Source organism: Tupaia chinensis, unplaced genomic scaffold (assembly GCF_000334495.1).
Source record: "Tupaia chinensis unplaced genomic scaffold, TupChi_1.0 Scaffold000364_1, whole genome shotgun sequence".
Lineage (NCBI taxonomy): Eukaryota > Metazoa > Chordata > Mammalia > Scandentia > Tupaiidae > Tupaia > Tupaia belangeri.
Genome location: NW_006159861.1, coordinates 588,736 through 604,849, shown reverse-complemented (window position 1 = coordinate 604,849; position 16,114 = coordinate 588,736). Strand labels below are relative to the sequence as shown.

Here is a 16,114-nt window from a genome sequence, read left to right as displayed (position 1 = left end):
AAGGAAATGAAAAATACAGCCTTTCTCCCAACTTGCTCTACTCTCAGTGATGCCAAGCTACAAATATTAATAATTACCACTGATATCTGGTCTGTAATATCAATACCACTGTATGTATAACTCATATTTTCTCAGCACTCATATATTAAAGCACAGATCTCTGTTTTTATGTCTCTTGATTAGTGTTTCAGATTATGGTGGATGTACCATAGGAATTAGGAAGAAATAAAAAGAACAGGGAACTGAGAAATTGTTAAGTAATCTTAATGTACCAATTTAAAGATTTATGGCTCTGCTATCAAAAGGAAGAATAGAGGGAAATGAGCATCCTATTTGCTACAGTAGATTAGATGATTTAGAAATCAAAGAAAAGAATCAAAATAGAGGGACCGGAAGGTGGCACAGAGGGAAAGTGCAGAGTTTTGCCAGTCTGACTGTGGAGAGCTGTCATTTTGAGCAAATATGGTGACCTTCAGACACATGCAGAAATGTGGTTCCATGAGCTGTCATTTGCATAGCAATGAAAGCAATTAACATATGAACACTCTAGCTCTGTGCTGTTATGGATATTGCAGAGCAGTATCAGGTTAAAGGAAGTCACATGTACTTATCAGAATCAGCCGGAAAGATCAGAGAAACTATATGGTGCCAGTTGTTTTTACATCTTCAGATGATGAACTTCCAAAACCAACTGGCTTTGCATTCCATTTCCTCTTCTCCCATTTTCTGCCTTTTAAAAGAATAAAGCTGAAGCTGTTTCAGGGTTGAGGCTTTCTCCATCAGAGAAGTCGGGCCCACCCAATCCTTGCACTTCTATACTTGTATGTCTTTGTGTGTTTATTTTTATGTTTATTTCTAATCCACATCCCACCCCCCAACTCAGAAAAAAATGCATTCTGCCAAGTGGGCACTGGCAATGGAGCACGTGGGAAGGTTCCAAGTTCAGGTCCAAGACCTGTGAGCACACCAGACACACTCATGCCCTGATCCGGGACTGGCTGAGCCTGAGACAGTAGCAGAGCCAAGATTCTGTGGGAGGTGCTGTCTCTCTGTCTACATCTCTGTCTCTCTCACTCATGGAAGAAGTTAATTAATTAACTTTACAAAAAAAAAGAGCAAAGTATGGTAGTTTGTTAATTAATTAACATGCTTTTATTCTTATGAAATTTAGTTCTCACAAGTTGTACACAGGTCTGAATGTGAGATTACCTCATGCTGAGAAAAATAACATTCAATTGGAAACATTTTCAAGTTTTTATGCCATCTGGTCTATTTTAACATGATCTAAGGGTATATTTTGGTACACAAATTTTTTTTGGAGAGATTTTTGCTATAGGGCATGTGTGCTCACTAGAGAGACAGAGAGGAACAGAGAGACAGGAACTGAGAAATCACTATCCGCCTCCTCCCCAGGGGGATGACCATGCCACAATCCCTTCTCCTTCATTTTCCTCTTGGGATTTTAGACATGCATGTACACACACCTGGTGTGAATTTCAAGTCATTGGGTCTGGAACTCGAACCAGGGTTGACTACATGGGAGTCCAACAACATAACCATTATGCCATCTGTTGGTCCTGGTAAACAAATTTTAATATTTTTTTAATAACAATTTTATTACTAAAGATCCTATCATTTAAAATACCACTTAAGATATTCTCTATTATCTCCCAAATACTGCTTTAAATTTTTATTTTAACTTTTAAATAATTTCCATGCAGTAAAATTCACTCATTTTGGTGTATACTGCTATGAGCTTTGATAAGTACATGAAGTCATATAACCACTTCCAGATTCAGAATACAAAACATTTCTATCACCTCAAGAAAAGTTTTAAAAATTTTATAATTATTTTTATTATTAAATTTTAATTGTACAAGGTAATACATGAGTACTTTTCCTTACTGAATTGTAGCTAAGACAAATAAATCTCTTAGTGATTCTGCTTATTCCAGGCCCTTTTCCTGTTCACAAGGAATCACCATTCTAGTTTGGGATATATCCTTTAAGATCTCTTTCTATGGGGAACCAGCAGTTAGCGTAATGGCTATGTCACTGGACTCCCACGTAGTCGACCGCGGTTCACGTCCTGGACCCGGTGGCTTAAAACTCATGCTGGGTGCGTGTGCGTGCGTGCCCAAGATCCCGAGAGGAGAATGGAGGAGAAGGGATTGCGGCGTGACCATCCCCCCTGGGGGGTGATTTCTCGCTTTCTGTCTCTATGTCTCTCTCTGTCTGTCTGGCGAGCGCACGCGCCCTACAGTGAAAATCTCTCCAAAAAAAAAAAAAAAGATCTCTTTCTATGCATGTACAATTATTCCAGTATTTATCAGTGACCAATATGCACTTACAGATATACAAAGGGATTAATACTGAATCTGTGGATGCTTTTCATGTTAAAATCTGTTTTTTCATTTCTTAAAATTATTTTTGATATAATTTCTCATTTTTGACAGTATATTCTTTCATTAATTTTTAAATTTAAAATTTTTAAAAATTTGCTACAGGGCACATGTGCTCACCAGAGAGAGACAGAGAGAGAGAGGGAAAGTAAGAAAGCAAGCCAGCAGGTTCAGAACTAGAACCATGGTCAGTCACATGAGGATCTAGCGCCTTAACTACCACACCACCTGCTGATCCCTTGGTAGAATATTCTCACCTTTTTAAAATATATGTTGTGCTTAGGGCATTGTAGCGATAGTCTCCTTTGGACATTTCTTTTGACTTTTTTGTTTCACTACCATGAGTAATAATTACTAGGATAATTATGTAGTAATATTTGTTTCGTTTTTTTTTACAAAGAAAAAAACAATTTTGTTTGTTTTTGGTTTTGTTTTTGTCATAGGTCACATGCACTCCCAAGAGAGACAGAGACAGAGAAAGTAGGAAAGTAACAAATCACCCCCAGGGTGATTACGTCGCTGGACTCCCACGTAGGCAACTACGGTTTGAGATCTGGACCTGGCAGCTTAAAACACACCAGGCACGTGTGCATGCACGTCCAAAATCCCGAGTGGAGAATTGAAGAGAAGGGATTGTGGTGTGGCCATCCCCCCAAGGGGGTGACTTCTCACTTTCTGTCTCTCTGTGTTTCTGGTGAGTACACATGCCCTATAGCAAAAATCTATCTGAGAAAAAGAAAGAAAGAAGAAGAAGAAAATAAAATGAAAGAAAAAATATCACACTGGAAGAATGGAGAAGAGATTGCAAAGTGGCCATTCCCCCTGAATGGTTCCCATGAAACCAGTATGTGAGTATTATTTGCTTCTTCTTATAAAAGTAAGAGATATTTATTCCACTAAAAAGGTCAGGGCCAGCCAAGTAGCCTCCTGGTTAAAGGGGTCATATTCCACATGGCAGACTGCAGTTCAAATCCCCTGTCCTGGTGGACATGCATGTGTGTCCCCAGAATCCTGAAGGGATGGACAAATGGAGGAGAAGGGATGGCAATGTGACCACAACCCATGGGGGGTGCTTTCTCTCCCACTTTCTCTGGTAAGCTCACGTGCCCTCTGGCAACGGAGAGAGAGAGGGAAAAGAGAAATGAAAAATTAATTTACAATATCATTTTATGGTAATATGTAGATATATATAACAACAAAATAAGGCCCCTTCTTTGTCTAATATAAAACTTAAAAGTACCTACATACTTACCTTATATGTGTGTGTGTATTATTTATACTTACGCATCTTTTTGTTTAATCTCTTTGATAAACATATAAACACAGTTATTTTTATTTTTTAGTTTTCTACTAAAACAGTAAAGGTTTCCGACTTTGTTATAGGGAAGGCATATTATCATATCTATCTTTGTAACTCAGTACATACACGAAATCATTTTTCACCTTGGAATAGCATTCCATTGTATAAATGACCTATTAAGATGCTAATAAGTTTTAAATACCTTTGGATATTTGATAAATATTTTTTAAAACTATTTTAATTTGCATCTTGAGATATTTATTTTTATCAGATGTTTACTAGTCATTACATTTCTTTTATCAATTATTGGTTTAATGTTTAGACAGTATACTCTTACCTTTTAAAATATATGTTATGCTTGAGGTATTGTAGTGATATTCTGGTTTGGACATTATCAGTTGTTCAACTTGTTTCTTGAGTATTTTATTGTGTCTTTTTTATATAGTAGAAATATTACATTTTCTGGCTGGGTTATAAATGTATTTCTAAGCTTTTTTTCTTCTAAATGTTGTGTCTTTAGTCATAAATGTTTAAAATGTTTATGTTTTCAATCTTGTCCTTTATAATTTCTGAGGATTATATCCTGATTAGACCAGCCTGCCATAATGCAATATTTATAGTTTATGTTTTTTGCCTGCTTTTTAGATTTCATTTTATTTTTTTTTAATACAGTAACGTGAAATAGGAACAAAGTTTATCTTTTCCAAATGGATGACCAGCTGAACCAATCCACTTAACTGATGAATAATTCTTGTCTTGGTGATGCAAAATATTTTATTTTTCCTGTATATCTCATTCCATCTCTACAAAACAGTGAGATAATGACTCTAAAATTAATAATGGCATAATAGAAAAGCAAAAATTTTAAAGTTGCAACAGTTTCAACAAGTCACTGTAAACAAGCCACTTGACCTAAATCTCAGTCTCCAGGTCCTTAAACCGGATATAATGGTGTAGTCTTGAAAATTCAGTGACATACTAAATGTAAATTGACTATGGAATGCTAAGAAATCAGTTAATTGGGATCCTTTTCCCCTTGTCTACTCATTCTTACAAACCACTATTTGTTAAGCTGTATTAGTTAATATACTTCACATTGGCCTATTCCAGTGAAAACTTGAGTTGAAAATAAAAGATACAGAAGTTCTGGGAGTTAATATAGAGTCCCCCAGCCCCTACTAACTTTCTCAGTGGTTCCACTCCACACTGAGCTAGTACTGACAGCACTTTGTCTCTGGACTATCACAGAAGCACAGAGAATGAGTGACAGAGCGGGTGACTTAGTTTGGCACGCCTGTCATTTCTTTTGGCAAGTAGGCTTTTTTTTCCAAAACTTGAGGTGTAATAATATGTCATTTCAGCTAAAAAAAAAAGTTTTTTGCAGACCGTTCTATTCAAAGTGGAAAGAAGAATGGAGTCTCAATATTCAGGAAGGCAGAACAGAATGGAGGGAAGTTGTCAGTGGAGTTAATGATGTTGAATATGGCACCCCCAGAAAACTCACGGGGCTCATCGTAGTGTGAACAATACCTTGATGCAACAGGAACACAGTTCATATTATTTATACTTTCGATAAGGGATGGAAGATGAGTTATAGTGTTAAAACCACGTAAGACGTGGCTATGATAGGAAGCAGGGGCATCAGAACATGGTCCAAAGAGGAGTCACAGTAGCTGAACTTTAACAAGGAGTGGCTGCATTCTGGCTCGGAATCACCACAGCCAAGGGCAACTCTCCCTATTTGCTAACAAATCTAAGGAAAGTGCACATTGATACGGTCTGCTGACCCCACCAAGAGTGAGGTAATACATCACCCAGACTACTACGTAACTAATTTTGAAGCCCACTTCCTTCTGAGAGAGCCAGCCCAGCTCAGATGGCTAGCTGAAAACCCCAGATGGAAAGCCTCACTTTGGCAAATCTCTTTCAGGACCTTTGCCTGTCAGGAGCTTTTCACTTTCAATAAAACTCTGCTTTACTAGCCCCCTCCTTTGTCCTCTCATTAGTACTGATAAGGAGACTGGAACTCAGGCCAACTCAGGAATCCTGCCACAGTTATACATTCTAAACAGGGCAAATAAAGCGTAAAGAAAAATAGTGGACATTTTCGTTCCATCGTTTAAAAGAGAGAAATTCAAGTCAAGTCAATATATATTTTGTGAATTACCTGATATTGCCAGGCACTGGTCCCAGCACTAGAAATCATGATTTCACAAAAATATGCTTTGAGGGTCAGCAGGTGGCATGGTGGTTAAGGAGCTGAACTCCTACATAGCTGACCGTGGTTTGAGTGCCAGACCTGGAGGCTTGCTTTCTCACTTTCTCTCGATAAATTAAATAATAATAGTAACAAGTAAAATTACATTAAAAATATGCTTTAAATAAATTTTCTCGGTCATCCTGTGGCATGAGAATTAAGAAGACTGGATTCCACATGACTGACTGGATTCAAGTCCAGTATCTGGTGACTTGAAAAAACACACCAGGTATGTGTGCATGCATGCCCAAAGTCTTGACAGAAGAGAGAAATGGAGGAAAAGGAATTGCACTGTGACCATCCACCACGGGGTCTGCTTTCTCGCTTTTCTTCTATTTTTCTCTCTGCTTCTCTCCAGTGAGTACACATGCCCCCTGGCAATTTTATTTTTTAAAAATAGATTTTCCGTATATATTAGAACTATCATAAAATTAATTTCATATTTGTTTTCAAGGCTTGGCAAATTTTCCATTCAATTCAAAATATACATAATGTGGGAACCAGCAGTTAGCGTAATGGCTATGTCGCTGGACTCCCACATAGTCGACTGCGGTTCACGTCCCGGACCCAGTGGCTTAAAACTCACACCGGGCGCGTGTGCGTGCGTGCCCAAGATCCCGAGAGGAGAACGGAGGAGAAGGGATTGCGGCGTGACCATCCCCCCTGGGGGGTGATTTCTCGCTTTCTGTCTCTCTCTGTCTGTCTGGCGAGCAAACGCGCCCTATAGCAAAAAGCTCTCCAAAAAACAAACAAACAAACAAACAAAAAATATATATATATAATGTAACTAAATATGTAATGAAGTTAAATGTTTCTTCAATGGGAAAATGGCATTATTGTAATGTATTTTTTTACTTTTCTTCTCTTTATTTGCCAGAGTATATGTGTGCTTGCCAGAGAGAGAGAGAGAGGGAGAGAAGACAGGAAAGCACCCCCTGTGAGGCATGGCTGTGCCACAGCTCTTGCTCTTCCCTCTGTGGTTACACTGCAATGCCATCTTCATTGTCCTTTCAGGATTTGGGGCACACACACACACACACACACACACGTGCAGCCATTCCACATGTGTTTCAAGCTATTGGGTCTAGGACTCAAACCACATGCTGGGCGATGTGGAATCCAGTTGCCTTAACCACCAGGCCACGGGCTGTCTCAGTCATGTGTGTTTACAGAGTCCTATTCTCTTTAGGGGATAAGCCACTGTCGTATTTTGAATTGGCTTTAAAAGAATTCCCTTTTTTAAAGTGGTAGGGGTGAAAGTATGACGCAACACGCTTGGGCCCAATGGATTCTTATCAAAGTACTGTGATGAGTACAGAGTGTCCCTCTACTTCCATATCTATTTGGAAATTTCCGTGATAAAAAGCTTAAATGGCTTGTGACACAAATAAACCCACAAATATTGATAGCTAGAGCTGTGCTATACCGGGTGGAAAGTGATTTCCTCTCACTGTCTACATTCCCTGATTTAAATCCTGTAAGTCCAAACCCCAGACTGTTACTGAGTAGCTGTGCTATCTTAGGGAGGTCGACTAACCCCTTAAGGTCTTGATTTCCTCCTCTGTGAAAACTGTTATGACGTGGCTGTGAAGACTAAGACAGCTCGCTCCATCTGAATGCTCAGACCGATGGTTGGCACTTTGTAGGTACTCAATATTTGCTCTGTTGTTTTGTAGGAATATGGCCTTTGGTCTCCTGGCACATTATTCAGGCGAGAAACCTCCCTGAGAATAATCTGGACTCTCAGGCTCCCAACGGCAGCCTCTTCCTTCCCTTGGCACAGCTGCTCTGCTTTCCTCAGCCTCACGCTCTGTTTGACGGTAAGAAGCAATGTAGTTATCAGTATGTCGTTTTCAAGCTATCAAGCTCAATGCTTCAAATATTGACAAGGGATTAAAAGCATTTTTGACAGGGAACAAACAACAGATGGTGTAATGGTTACATCCTTGGACTCTCACGTAGTCAGTCGTGGTTCAACCCTCAGACCTGGTGGCTTAAAACTCACACTAGGTATGTGGGAGTACTTGCCCAAAATCCTGAGAGGAGAATAGCGGAGAAGGGAGAAGGGGTTGCGGCATGGCAATCACTTCTGGGGAGTGATTTCTCACTTTCTGTATCTGTCTCTCCAGCAAGCACATGTACCTCATAGCAAAAAAAACTCTCTCTAAAAATTAAAAAAAAAAAAATTGACAACTTGAGAAAAGTAAAATATACTAATTCAAATATGCACTGGCTCAATAAATGTAAAAATAGGAAAAATAACACAAACTATATAATATCTTTGTGTGCATGTGTCCAAACTACTGGATTCACTTTGTGACCTAGTAACTAAAAATATTCTAAGAAATCTCGGTGCTAGTAAAGGATATTATTTCCTCTCAAATGAAATTACCCAAGAAAAGACCCAATAAACATACTCTAACAAATATATTATGTAGAAATTAATGTTATGCTTAAAATATTAAAGGTCTAGTCTTAAGACAAGGTCAAATTTCTCAAATAAGTTTAAACGCATTGGGTCTAATAAGAAAGTTCTTTTCTAGAGTAAATAATTAAATAATTGAATAATACAATCAATAATACATTTTAATAATACAAATTGCTTCAAAAACAGCAGAAAATACGTTTAAAAAGATGAACAAATCGAGAGCATACACACAACAAAGGCCTGGAACATCCATAATTAATATTTAAAGAGAACTTGTAATGAGCGCTACGCATCCACGTGGCCCAGATCTCCATGGTTATGATGGTAAAGCTCAATATTTGAAATATATGGTATAATAGAGACTGGGGAGGACTGTGGCACACTGGATCTAAAAGTAGCTGCTGAATGCAAAGGTATTAGAATTCATTTATGTTAGACATGGAGACAGCCGGTGCCCATGTAAGCCAACCTTGGCACATAAATCACCTTAGGCCAATACGTTAATGGAAAATCAGCTGGAGGTCCATGAAATTCAAAAGCTTCTTTCGAAGACAACATATCTGTATTTTTTCCTCATGGATCCTGAATTCGCGCACGTGAAGTATTCTCTCAGTATCTCTTGTTTTAATATTTTGGTGGGTTCCTAACTTATTACTCTGCTTATATTTTTATAGGTTTCCCACCACAGCCTCACTATGCTCATTTGTAAACTCGTATCCTTTCAAACTCGTTTCTTTAAATCCTGAGCATAACTACTAGATCCCTTCAAAAATGCCCTTGTTCAACATTCTGTTATTTCCCTAGCATTTTCCGCATCTGTGTTCGTTCCTTTAGTCATGGTGAAGAACTGACGTTACAATGTCCAGTAGGTCAGACTAACTTATACGTTGGTACTCTACACACTGTTCTTTCCTGTCACCTAATTCGTTACTTCCTATATTAATTCAAGATCCAATGAAGGGACTAGCAGATGGCGTAATGGTTACATCGCTGGACTCCCACATGACTGACCACCATTCTAGTCCCAGACCCAGCAGCTTCAAACATGCCAGGTGTGTGTGCGTGCATGTCTAAGATCTCAAGAGGAGAACAGAAGAGAAGGGATTGCAGCATGGCCACCCCCCTGGGGAATGACTTCTCACTTTCTATTCTGTCTCCCTCTCTTTCTGGCGAATGCATGTGACCTAAAGCAAAAATCTCTCTCTAAAAAATAAGATGCTATGAAAGTGTCACGTTCCCCTGATCCCCCCTTACCTAATATTGGAGTGCTCCTAAGTGCCCTTCCCTTCCCTATTCATATCTGTTCCATGGCAATTATTACACTTTTCTAATTTCTTCCAGATAGGATTGTAAAGTTCTTTGCTGAAAATGATGTCTATGGTAATAGCTTTGATTTGGCACGTGCTACATGCCTTCTTTGAAAAATGTGTACTATTGGGATGCACAGTCACTGAATATAAATAACAAATTATAAAAGAAAAAAATATATATTTTCAAGGGGAGAAGCTGTGTAATTTATTTCTATATTCTCAATATTCTTTAAAGTTTATCTCTTCTGAGAGAGAAAGAGTGATCCCCAGTGGGGCCTTTCTCACTGTGAGCTGCCCCCCAGTTTTAACTGGCTTGATCACGGCGGGCACACGCACCTCTCAGCCCACTCAGGGAGGTCCTCGGACATGAACCCAGGATCACTCCCATGTTGAGCCAGTTATACCACCAGCTGGCCCCTCATATTCTCCGTTTGTTGTTGTTGTTCGAGTGATTTTTGCTATAGGGCATGTGCACTCACCAGAGAGACAGAGACAGAGAGAGGCAAAGTGAGAAATCACTCCCTAGGGGGATGGTTACACTGCAATGCCGTCTCCACTCTCCTTTCAGGATTTTGGGCATGCACGCACACACGACTAGCATGAGTTTCAAGGACTCCCACTGACTGGTCATGTGGGAGTCCAGCACGGGAATCACTACGTCACCTGCCGATCCCCATATTCCCAGTTTTAAATATAATATCTGGCACATACCATGCATTCAATATATTTTTCTTGAATTAACTTATTAATGAACTAGCATACAAGCTTAGTCTATTCTATGTGCTATTCTCCTTTGTGATCTCTGGTAAGCCTGTGGTATGTTTATCATTTAAACTGAGCACGGATACTATCTCCTAGATCTAAGCAAGTATGAACCTACAATGCAAAGGAAGGAGTTAACGATCCCACCTCATTGGAAATAAGACCACTGCTGGCAAATGGAATATTGATTGCCTGGATCTATAGAATACAAAATGTGAAATAAAATGTTTTTGTATAGAGACTTATCTGAGAACAATAAATGTGTTCTGGCTTAGGTTTCTTTAAATTTAAAAAAAAATCAAGCTATAATGAAATTCATTAAGAAGAGACTTTTTAAATTCCAAAAGTGATGAAATATGGTCACTTGACAGGTCTCTTGTTGAATCCTTTTTCCCCCACAGTAAGCTTTGAACTTTTAGTTACTATATTTTCAAAGAAATTTTTCCCAGATGATTTTTTATGCATTCTTCTCTTATTATATGACAAACCCCAAAAAGATCTTCTTTTTCAGTCTAGAAAAGATACAAAAATATCTGTTCAATTAACTTACTCGGTGCGTTTGCGATGGAATTCAGAAGCCCCTCACACATACTGGAATCAAGAGGAATGCAAAACTGGCTGAGCTTACAGATGTCCATGCCCCAGGGCTACCTCTGTTTAGCTCACCTTTGTATCTCCATGGAAACAATTTTTTCCCCTCCATTTCCAGAAAACAAATCATGGCAACACTTATGGTGTTCCCATGGAGACCTGGAAGCTTCTTCTTTGAATCATAGCCAAATAATATGATTTCCCCTCTCTTTTAAAAGGAAATGAATTTACAAGAATTTTACAGAAATTTAAAATCTTTATGAACTTAAAACTAAAAAATAATGAATCAATAAGATAATTAAAGATGGCATTATATACCAGAAAAACTTCACCTACAAGTACATTTTTTAAAACTTATGAACAACCAAAACTCAGCTAGAGTACCTAAAAATTATCTGGTTTAAAAATCAGCACGTAGACTACTGAGTTGATGTTAATAGACCAGAAGATGATAGCGGAATTACCATGTAAACAAGAATAAAACAAGCTTTAATTAGAATTTCTTTGAACTACCAGAAGGTGAATAGCTGAATCTTTGGGAGATAGGTCCCAGAAAATAAATATTCTTTTAGAAAGGAAGAGATCAAACAGTTAACATTCTGGAATGCACAAACTCACTTCCTTAATTATTCTTTTTCTCCTCTGACAAAATTATATTACTTTTAATCTTCTAACCTTCATCTTTGAAACTCTAAAGAAGAGATCTTGGGGAACTGACAAGTCTTGAGTCTCTTAAATGAATTTTTTTTTTTTTTTTGGAGTTTTTGCTATAGGGTGCGTGCACTCGCCAGACAGATAGAGACAGACGGAAAGCGAGAAATCACCCCCCAGAGGGGATGGCCACGCCGCAATCCCTTCTCCTCCATTCTCCTCTCGGGATCTTGGGCAAGCACGCACACGCGCCCGGCGTGAGTTTAAGCCACCGGGTCCGGGACACAAACCGCGATCGACTACATGGGAGTCTAACGACATAGCCATTACGCTAACTGCTGGTCCCGAAATTTTATTTTATGTGTGTGTGTGTGTGTGTGTGTGTGTGTGTGTGTGTGTGTCTGTGGGTATATATATATTTATATATCATGTGTAGTCACACATATATTTATAACAAACTATCTGAGGTAATAGGAGCAATCTTCAGACGTTAGAAAAAATGTATTCAGTAACTCATTTTATTATATTTTATAATAAACATTCTTTGATAATCAACCACCATCTTTGGCAACTTTTGTTTATAGCACTTCGGTCGTTGGTCGAGAACTACCTCCTCTTTGTCTTCAGTCCATCTAGTCAGATATTGCAATGTCATATCTGCCCAGGCTATGTGAGTGGGGTTCCATGTCGGTCACAGCCAATCAGAGAACTATATACATGCAGTCTAACATAAATATGCCTTCAGGTAGGAATAAAGAGAATCTAGCTCAAATATGTTACCGTACATAGTGGAACAGCTAAGCCATAGAGATGCGTCTGTGTTATTGGCATATTAAATTACAGAGAAGAAATTAGAATAAAAATCATATAATTCCTATTCTGTGCTCATTACATTGGTATTCCAAAATTTTCAGTGGGCCTTGACCTATTTTTTATAGAGATTTTTGCTATAGGGTGCACATGCTAGCAAGAGAGACAGAGAGAAACAGAGAGAGAGAAAGCGAGAAATCACCCCCTGGGGGAATAGCCACACTGCAATCCCTTCTCTTCCATTCTCCTCTCAGGATTTTGGGCAGGCATACACATACCCAGCATGAGTTTTAAGTCCCCGGGCCCAGGACTCAAACCACAGTCAATTCTGAGGGAGTCCATCTGCTGGTCCTCGGTCCTGATGCTTTTGCTTGGACAAGCTTTGCCCATCGCTTGGAGCCATGGTGGACTCAACCTCACTGGAATCACATGGAAACGTGATGATAATCATGATCCGGGGGAAAGTGGAACTGACACATCAGACAAGAGCTGACAGGTGTCACCCATGTTTCCAGTCAGGCTCGCCTTCCTTTGTGCTTCTAGAGTACCCTGTGCTGATGTCTATGGTTTCAGAAAACAAATTGTATGATCATGATTTGCTGTTTGCTGCCTGCAGTAAGATGGGAACTCCTTGCTTGGAATGATTGTATCTTCATATGTGTAACATCCGACACAGAGACTGACACAGAGCAGACAGGGCATAAATATTTATTGTGATCGAATCATAATTTTTAGAACTGGAAACGTCTTTGGCATTTATTCAGCTTTTTATTTTTCAGATGTAGATATAGAAACATACAGGTGAAAGCATGACCCCAAAGTCATACTTAGTTGTAGAAGGAAAACTAGAAGCAAATCATATTATTTCTAATTCTGTATCCATTAAAAATTACCATTTGAATGCTTCCTAATTTTTCTCTCTTTCCAAGCAAATGCATTGTACAGAGGTCACCACTGGAATCCACATATATGGTTGACCGGCAATCAAAGAGTATCTTTACATAGAAGCCTTCTGGGAAAGATTGCATTCTCAAGAAAGAGTGAACATTGAAGGCAACCTGAACCCAGTAATGAAATTGGATTTCTGGACCGTCAATCACTTAGCTTTTTTCATGTCTTGACCCTTTCTGTATTGAGGCTTTAATTTAAGATGAAACTCTGAGAAAAGAGTACGTAATTTTTATATAAAATTGTTTTAACTTTTAAAGAATAATGGACATGCAGGACTCACAAATCTACAGTGTACGATCCCTAAGTCATAACCTATAAACAACCATGAGGTCATCACGACAATCAAGAAACAGACGTATCCATCATCCCCGAAGACCTGCATGCTCCGTTATAATCACTCGCGCGGCTCTCCCATCTTCCCCAGGGAAACACGGATATGCAGACTGTCACTGTGAATTAGTTTGAGTTTTCTAGAATTTCTATTGTTTCATTTTTTTTAGAATCTCACAACAGAAGCGGCCAGTATTTACTCTTTCATTCAGATATTTAGACTTAGCTAAATTATTTTTTAATTCCAATGTTTCTATCAACAGTTCCCTTTGACTGTTCAATAGAATCTCTTTTGTATGTATTGATCTATTTATTTGTTGATTTGTTTTTAGTATCTGCATCATGTAATTTGAAACACTGGTGCTCATATATTTAAAACTGCTTTTTCTTCTTGGAGAATGGAACCCTTTATCATACGAAAAGTCTCTTTTTATTTCTGGTAATATTCCTTGTTCCGAAGGTCACATTGAGTGATATAAATATAGCTACCCTGGCTTGATTTGAATTTGTATTTTCCTGGTCTATCTTTTTCATCCTTTTATCTTTAAATAATGTATATCTTTACATTTAAAATATGTTTTTTATAAGCAACATATAATTGGTTCATGTAATATGTTTTTTATAAGCAACATATAATTGGGTTATTTAATTTTTTTGAGAAATTTTTGCTATAGGGTGCAGTGCTCACCAGAGAGAGAGAAAGACAAAAAGTGAGAAATCACCCCCAAAGGGATGATTGAATTATATATGTAGACAGATATAGATATAGATACATAGAGATTTGCGATAGAGATGGCCACGCCACAATCCCTTCTCCTCCATTCTCCCCTCAGGATTCTGGGCACACACGCACAAGTGCCTGACATGGGTTCCAAGCTGGTGTATCCAGGTTTCGAACCGTGGTCAACCACGTGGAGTCCAATGCCTTAACCACTATGCCATCTGCTAGCCCCGGTCTGTGCTTTTGCAAAATTGTGATTTGCCGATCCATGTCTTTGAATTGGTACATTTATATCCTGTACATCTGATGTGACTAATGCAAATATTGATGTGAGTATAGTTCTCAAGATTTACCATTACCCCATTTGTTTCCATTTCTGTTTGTTCCAGTTTTTATGTCTTATTTTCTTCTCTTCTCCGTCATTTTTGGAATTAATTGAGCATTTTATAAGATTTAGTGTTATTACTATTATTAACTTACTATGTATGGCATTTTAAAAACTGGTGGTTTTCCTAGGGGGCACAGCATGCGTTTACTTAGAATCTACTTTCAAATGATAATTACGCCACTTCACCTCTCCTGTAAGAACTTTACAGCAGTGTATTTCTCATTCTTTCTTCTCATCTGTTGTGCTATTGGGTCATATATCTTACTTTCACAAGTGCAATAAATTGACAATGCAGTACTATTTTTCCTTCACAAAGGTGGTTAACTTCTAGAGCAGTTACAAAGATATCTCAACTATCTCTACATCTGAAGACTCCCCAACACGGTTTTAGATTATTTCAGACTTGAGTATCCCATGAATGGCAGGAAACTCTTTTCCTAATGTGCCCCTGACACATAAACAAATATTTGGCAAAGTAGTTGTTTGTTCTATCTCCTGAAATTATGACTTAACACTTTTTACAGAACTGAGAAAAGCGATATAATTCGCATATCTATACATCTATTTCAATTAGGATAATATTCACTCCAGGCCAGGTGGAGACCCAGTGGTAATGCACCAGGACCTGCGTAGAAAGAACCAGTGTTCGCTTGGTACTTCCCTGAGCACACCAGGTGTGTGTCTAACTGTGACCTGGGCAGCTGAGACTGGTGGATTATGGTGTGAAGACCCTGCTGGGAGACTCTCTCTCTTGAGATAGAGAAAGGAAGAAAGAAAATTGTAAAATAGTAATGTTCATTTTAAGAAGGAATGAATGATGACTCAAATTCCCAGAAGGGAGGCTAAGGGGATCAGACCCAGAGACAGAAGGAGAATGAGAGACAGAGACAGAGAATTTGAATTTACTGTTGATACATGATTCAGTAGGTTAACAGCTATCTAAGTAGGAAGTTAATGTTCGAAGAAACCAGATTAACAGACAAAGTTTAATTTCCATTTCATGTGTGTATATTTTTTCTAATTAATTGAATATTTAATTCTTTTAGAGAGGAGCTCACTGAGGAAGAAGAGAAATCCAGTATTCATATAGCCTTGGTCCCTTTTCACTCTTTTTATTATGAGATTGACATAATACTAATTATTATTCTGTTACTAGTTGTACGAAATACATGAGTGCTTATACAGTTTGAATGACATAAAATATTGTGAAATA

The 16,114-nt window shown here is 38.3% G+C and overlaps 1 long non-coding RNA gene across 1 annotated transcript; it reads left to right on the top strand.

The window, feature by feature from the left end:
* The first annotated feature begins 7,360 nt into the window (after positions 1-7,360).
* LOC114008654 (uncharacterized) lies at positions 7,361-14,360 on the top strand. The gene is made up of 3 exons (XR_003550171.1): positions 7,361-7,436; positions 7,636-7,779; positions 13,441-14,360. It is a non-coding gene; the product is annotated as an uncharacterized LOC114008654 (long non-coding RNA).
* The last annotated feature ends 1,754 nt before the right edge of the window (positions 14,361-16,114 follow it).